The sequence below is a fragment of the Gaeumannomyces tritici genome (genome assembly GCF_000145635.1).
Source record: "Gaeumannomyces tritici R3-111a-1 unplaced genomic scaffold supercont2.2, whole genome shotgun sequence".
Taxonomy (NCBI): Eukaryota; Fungi; Ascomycota; class Sordariomycetes; order Magnaporthales; family Magnaporthaceae; genus Gaeumannomyces; species Gaeumannomyces tritici.
Genome location: NW_008804546.1, coordinates 7,562,602 through 7,567,945, shown reverse-complemented (window position 1 = coordinate 7,567,945; position 5,344 = coordinate 7,562,602).

The window sequence follows — 5,344 nt, the reverse complement described above, 5'->3', positions numbered from 1 at the left end:
ATCCTTACATAAGCTTGCACAAATAACCAAAGGCATAACGCTAGCAACGTTTGCTATTAAAGCTTAATTCTTTAATACAAAGCCAAGCCATATCGTTTTTAACGCTAAATTTGCCGTAAAGCACGGAATTAAAGCAGCCAAAGCAAATCGTTGCTCGATTAGCACCTTTTTTACCGCGTTTACAAACATTAAAACCATTACGGCCATTGCAAAAAACGGCACGCTTTCTTTTGCAATTAATAAAAGCGGTTAAAACGGCCGAAGCGGGCGCGGGTAAGCTTTTAAGCACAAATTGTAATGCCAAAAACGAAAAAAGCTCGTTAAACTTTTTAACGGGAAAAGGCATGGCCTAAAAGTAAGCTATAAAGCTTTGCTTTGGAGCAATACAAGCAATCGATTGCTAATTTTAAGCTTTTTTTAATAAAATAGCGCTTTCCGAAACGTGGTTAAGCGGATTTTAAGCGTTCGAGCCAAACGGAAAGTCCATAATGTTGTTAGGAAGGTATAAAGTACAAAATTAAGTAAAGGAAAATAAGAAACGACAATACAACAAGCGCATAAGCTATAAACAACGATTCCGAAGCGCACGTAACCAATTAAATTGGTTTAAAAAACGGGGTTGTAAAAGGAAAAGATTAAAGTAATTGGATCGACAATTAACGGGCTAAATAAAAGCTTACCGCCCTTTGTCCGTTAACCTCCACCTTCGCCTTTAACGCACCCATTCCCAAACATTACAAAAACCTTTCATTTAATTTACACTAATCCCAAACGCTTATAACTTTAAATTTATCGATTCCGGAACTTTGGAACCAGAATTTATATAATCCCCCAAATTTCCATTCACGTTTATTGTTTAACAATAATACGCATCCGGCAAAACAATTTGGACAAGCATTTTTTTTTTACATATTACTTAAATCGCTAATTTAGCAAATTATTTATTATTGCGCATTCGAACCGCAAATTTTTTTTGTTCGTTTTACTATACATGCGTTATTAAAAAAAAAAATAATTGGTATTGGAACTTACTTATTAAGCGCATGCATAGGCTTTGAAAAACCGCTATGCATAAATCCGGAATTTGTGCATTAACCATCCAAAACTTTTTTGTACTTATATAAGGAGGTTAAATCCGTCCCTTTTTTCCAGCAAAATTCCTTCCTTTTTAAACTTGAATAACAATACTTTAACTTAATTACCTTTTAATAATTATTAACCTTTAGTTTTACGCCGTTTGGAAATTTACGAGCATAGGACTTTACCCCAGAGTCCTTTTTACAAAAACCCAATTTATTTTTAACTTTAACCTAAAGTAATTAAATAAGTTAAACCAAACCTTTTAAAAAGGGCGTATAACCCTTTTTATAAAGCGCTTGGAAATAACGGCTATAACGTAAATTGTTGCGCATGCTTTGCATTTAATTCGCTTAAGTTTTTTAATTTTAACGTTTTGGGCGTTCCAAACGAAAGCTTTTAGCGCTTGTAATTCCAAATAACCATTGCGCAAGTACTAAAGGTCGGCGGTATTTTTTTGCGATTTCGTAAAGTTTGAAATTAAACGCTACGTGTGCGTAATACGCTTGCGGCGGGAAAATTTTTTAATTGCAAAAGTTAAAACCGTATCGTTAAAAAAGGATTATAACGTGGTTAACATAAAATAAATAATAACGGGTTTATATTTATAAAATATTACGTTGTTTTTGCGTTAAAAGCGCTTAATTATTATCCCGTTAGTAATTTTCCCAATGCGTAAAGTTGCGTTTTTCCCGCAAAATTATACCCTTTTAGCGTTTACACGGGGTTTCGAAATAATATTAACATAAAAGCCCTTTACCAAAGCAACGTTATAAAGCTTAAAATTTCCATTTCCGTTTAAAAAGCCAAAAAGCGTACAAATGCTTTATCCCAAAATCGGAAAGTATTAAGTACCGCATTAAACCGTTTCGGTACCATTTAACGATTAAAATAACTTTACATCGAAACGCTTTTTATTGTTAACGATATAAAGCGAACCGCAATTATCAAATAGCGTGCTTTTAAAGTAAATGTTTTTTATAATATTAAAAGCCGAAAAAACGCTTTAAAGCAAAAGCATTTTAAGCACGGCCGCGTTTAAATCCCTTTTTTTTTAAAGCTTAAAAACCGGAGCTTAACGCGCTTTCGGCTTGTTTCCCCCAAACGAAAATTTTAAATTTGCTTTTAAAAAAAAGGGATTTTTTAAAGAATTTCCAACGGTTTTTTTCCAAAAAAAATTTAATTTTTTTGCATTTTTCGTTGTTTAATTTGTTGCGAAAAGGCCTCGTGGTGCAGTGGCTCTGCATTAGGCCGGTTCCGCTAAAACCACGGGTTCGAATCCCGTCGAAACTACAAAGGACTTTTTGTTTTTTAGCCGCCCGCTTTGTTGGGCCGGAAAAAGAAAGGGGCCGCCCCGCTAACGGGCTTTGCCCGAATTGATTTTTACCCACGCACAATTAATTAATAGTTCCAACAATTAATTCGATTCCGACCTTTCCAACCCCGACCTTTTCCAGCCCTTTTCGCACCATTTTGGAAGCCCAAAATGCAGAAGGCTAGGTTAAAAAAAAGGTAACGGGAAGGCTTTTGGAAGGGCTTAACCTTACCCCAACAAACGCACGCACAAACCGACAAATTTAATTACCATTCCTTTTTTTTTAAAATATTAACCACAAACCTTAGCCTTTTTGCAACTTTTAACCTTAATCCTAACCTTACCCCCCCAAATAGCCCAAAACGCAAAAAGCCAGGCCAATAAAACGGTAGCGGGAAGGAAAAGGGCCGGGTGCTAAAAAGACCAGGTTAAATGCGTAAGAAAGCCTTTTAAGCGCTTTGGACAAGCTTAAGCAAAAAAACCGGCAAAGGACTTTTTTAACCAAAATGGATCCGATTCGTAACCCCCCCGGCAAAAAGGCCAGCTTAGCAAATCGAACAACGAACCAACCAACCAATTACAAACAAGCAAAACGCGGCTTTATTGGCCTTTTGCAAAGGGGGCTGCACGCAAAAAAACGGTTAATTCCCGGGTAAAACCTTTACGAACAATCGAGCGTAAAAAAAAGTAAACGTTAGCCAAAGCGGTTTAATACCGTTACGGAAGCGCACCGCTAAAAAGGCGGAAACGTAAGCATAGGGTTTTTCCTTTTTAGGCTTAACCCAAAGGTTTTCCCCCATTTGCATGTATTTAGCCGCAGCACTAAGGTTTTTTCCATAAACATAACAGCGTATAAATACAATAACAATTTGTTGCGAAAGCGTTTAAAATCGCCGGTAAGCACGTATACGAATTTCCAGCAATTTTTTGGTTTTTAAAAAGGTTTTAAATGCAAGCCGGGCATTTATACGTTATTGCGTTATTTTGCTAAATGCTTTTAATTTTTTCGTTTTTGTTTTTAAATGCGCCCCCGAAAATTGGAAACGCAAGCTTTTTTTTGGTACCCGAATTATTAATGCGGTGTTAAAAAAAATTGTTAAAAATTTGGTAATTAAAATATCCATTTTTTCCGTAAAATTGCCCGTAATTATTTTTTAACGGTAACGCTTTGTTTAAAAAGGGTTAAAGCGCTTTATATGCTTAAAAAATTAAGCATAAGCGTAAACTTTTGTATTTTAAAACCGTTTTTAATTTTGGCTTAAATAAAAATTGCTTGGAATTTCGGAAATTATTGGTTAACGTTTATGGTATTAACGGCTTTTTTAAGCGTATTGCGGTACTTTTAAAAAATTATTTAAATTTTTATTATAAAAGTAAAAACGTAAAGCGCTTTTAAGCAAATAATGGTATTACGGAAAATAATTTAATTGTTAATTTAAACTTTTAATTACGCGTTTGCAAGCGCGATAAGGTTTACGAAAAAGTTAATCCATTTAAAAAGCGTTGTAATTTTTTTCGAAGCGGTTTTGTTCGCGGTATTTTTTACTTTAAGCTCTTTTTTATGCTTAGCTTTAAAATTACTTTTGGTAAAAACGAAAAGGGTTTGGAAAGGTTCGGAATTAAATTTTTGCGTAATTTCGTTTTTGCTTTGCCAAATTTTTAAGCAACCTTTTTTTTTTTGGTCGAAAAGATTGTTTGCTAAGCTAAACGCTTAAATTTATAGTTTTTAACGTATTTGGCCCGGGCTTTTGCTGCAAAAGAATCGAAATCCAAAGTTTCGTTAGCTTGCACGTTATTCGGGAACTTTAAATTAAAATTAATTTGTTTCCAAATTTTTAAAATTAATGCGTTTTAACAAAGCGCCGTAAATTACGTAAGCTATTGCTCCTGGTTTTTAAGCAACGTTGTTACGAAAAAATCGTTATTTGTATTACTTATAACTGGTAGCAACCGGAAATTTATAAAAATAAAGCGGTAAAAAATAAAGGGTTAAAAGCTTTAAAAGCGTAAAAACGTAAAAGTTAAAAAAGTAAAATTTAACAAAGGTTTTTAGCAACGTTCGAAATTAACAACGGAATTTGCTTTGGCAAAAAAAACTTTATTAAAAAAGGTTTTAAAAGCGTAAAAATTTTTCCGTAAAAAAATCGCGAAAAGGAAAAAAAGGATAAACGCGTTTGGAAAAACGCGTTTAAAAACGATTTAATAAAGGTAATAAGAAGGAAATAAATTTGTGCTGCTAAACCTTTTACTTTACGTAAAAGGGTTTAAAAGTTACCGGGTTTATAATTATTGCAAGCAAAAGGGATAAGCACGGTGTAAGGCTATTCCGGTTGATATGCTTTAAAAAGGAGGGAATTTAAAGTGCAAAGCTCCGTAAAAGCTTTTGCCCTTTATATACACGTAACTCCCGCGTTTTCCTTGCTTATTAAGCTTCCTTTTTAATGCCTGGAAGCGTTATACGCTTTTAAACAGAAGGACCGCTTTTCCAATGCCTTAAGCATTAGCTATTTACGCTTAAAAACCTTCCTTTTACAGTATATACTGTCTTCTTTGTAACAATTTTTAAATGGTTAAAAAAAAAGCTTTAACAACGGTTAAAATTAAAGCGGGGGCTTTAAAAGCAATTAAAAAGCAAGCTAAAAAATTGCTGGAAAAAACAAATAATACGTACAAAAAGTATTACGATAAAAGCAGGATTTTAATGCTTTTTGGGGTAAAAAATTGGGTATTGCTAAATACGGTAAACATTAAAATGAAAAAGCTTTTAAAAAAGCTATTAAATAAATGGCTGGAACCTTTTCAAATTAAAAAAATGGTTAGGTTAACCGGTTTGGCGTTCCGGTTAAAGCTTCCGGTAAATTACCGGATATATAACGTATTTCCGGCAAATTTATTGCGGGCGTTTAAAAAAAGGCCCGGCGAAAAACCAAAAAAATAAAAAATAAAAATCGA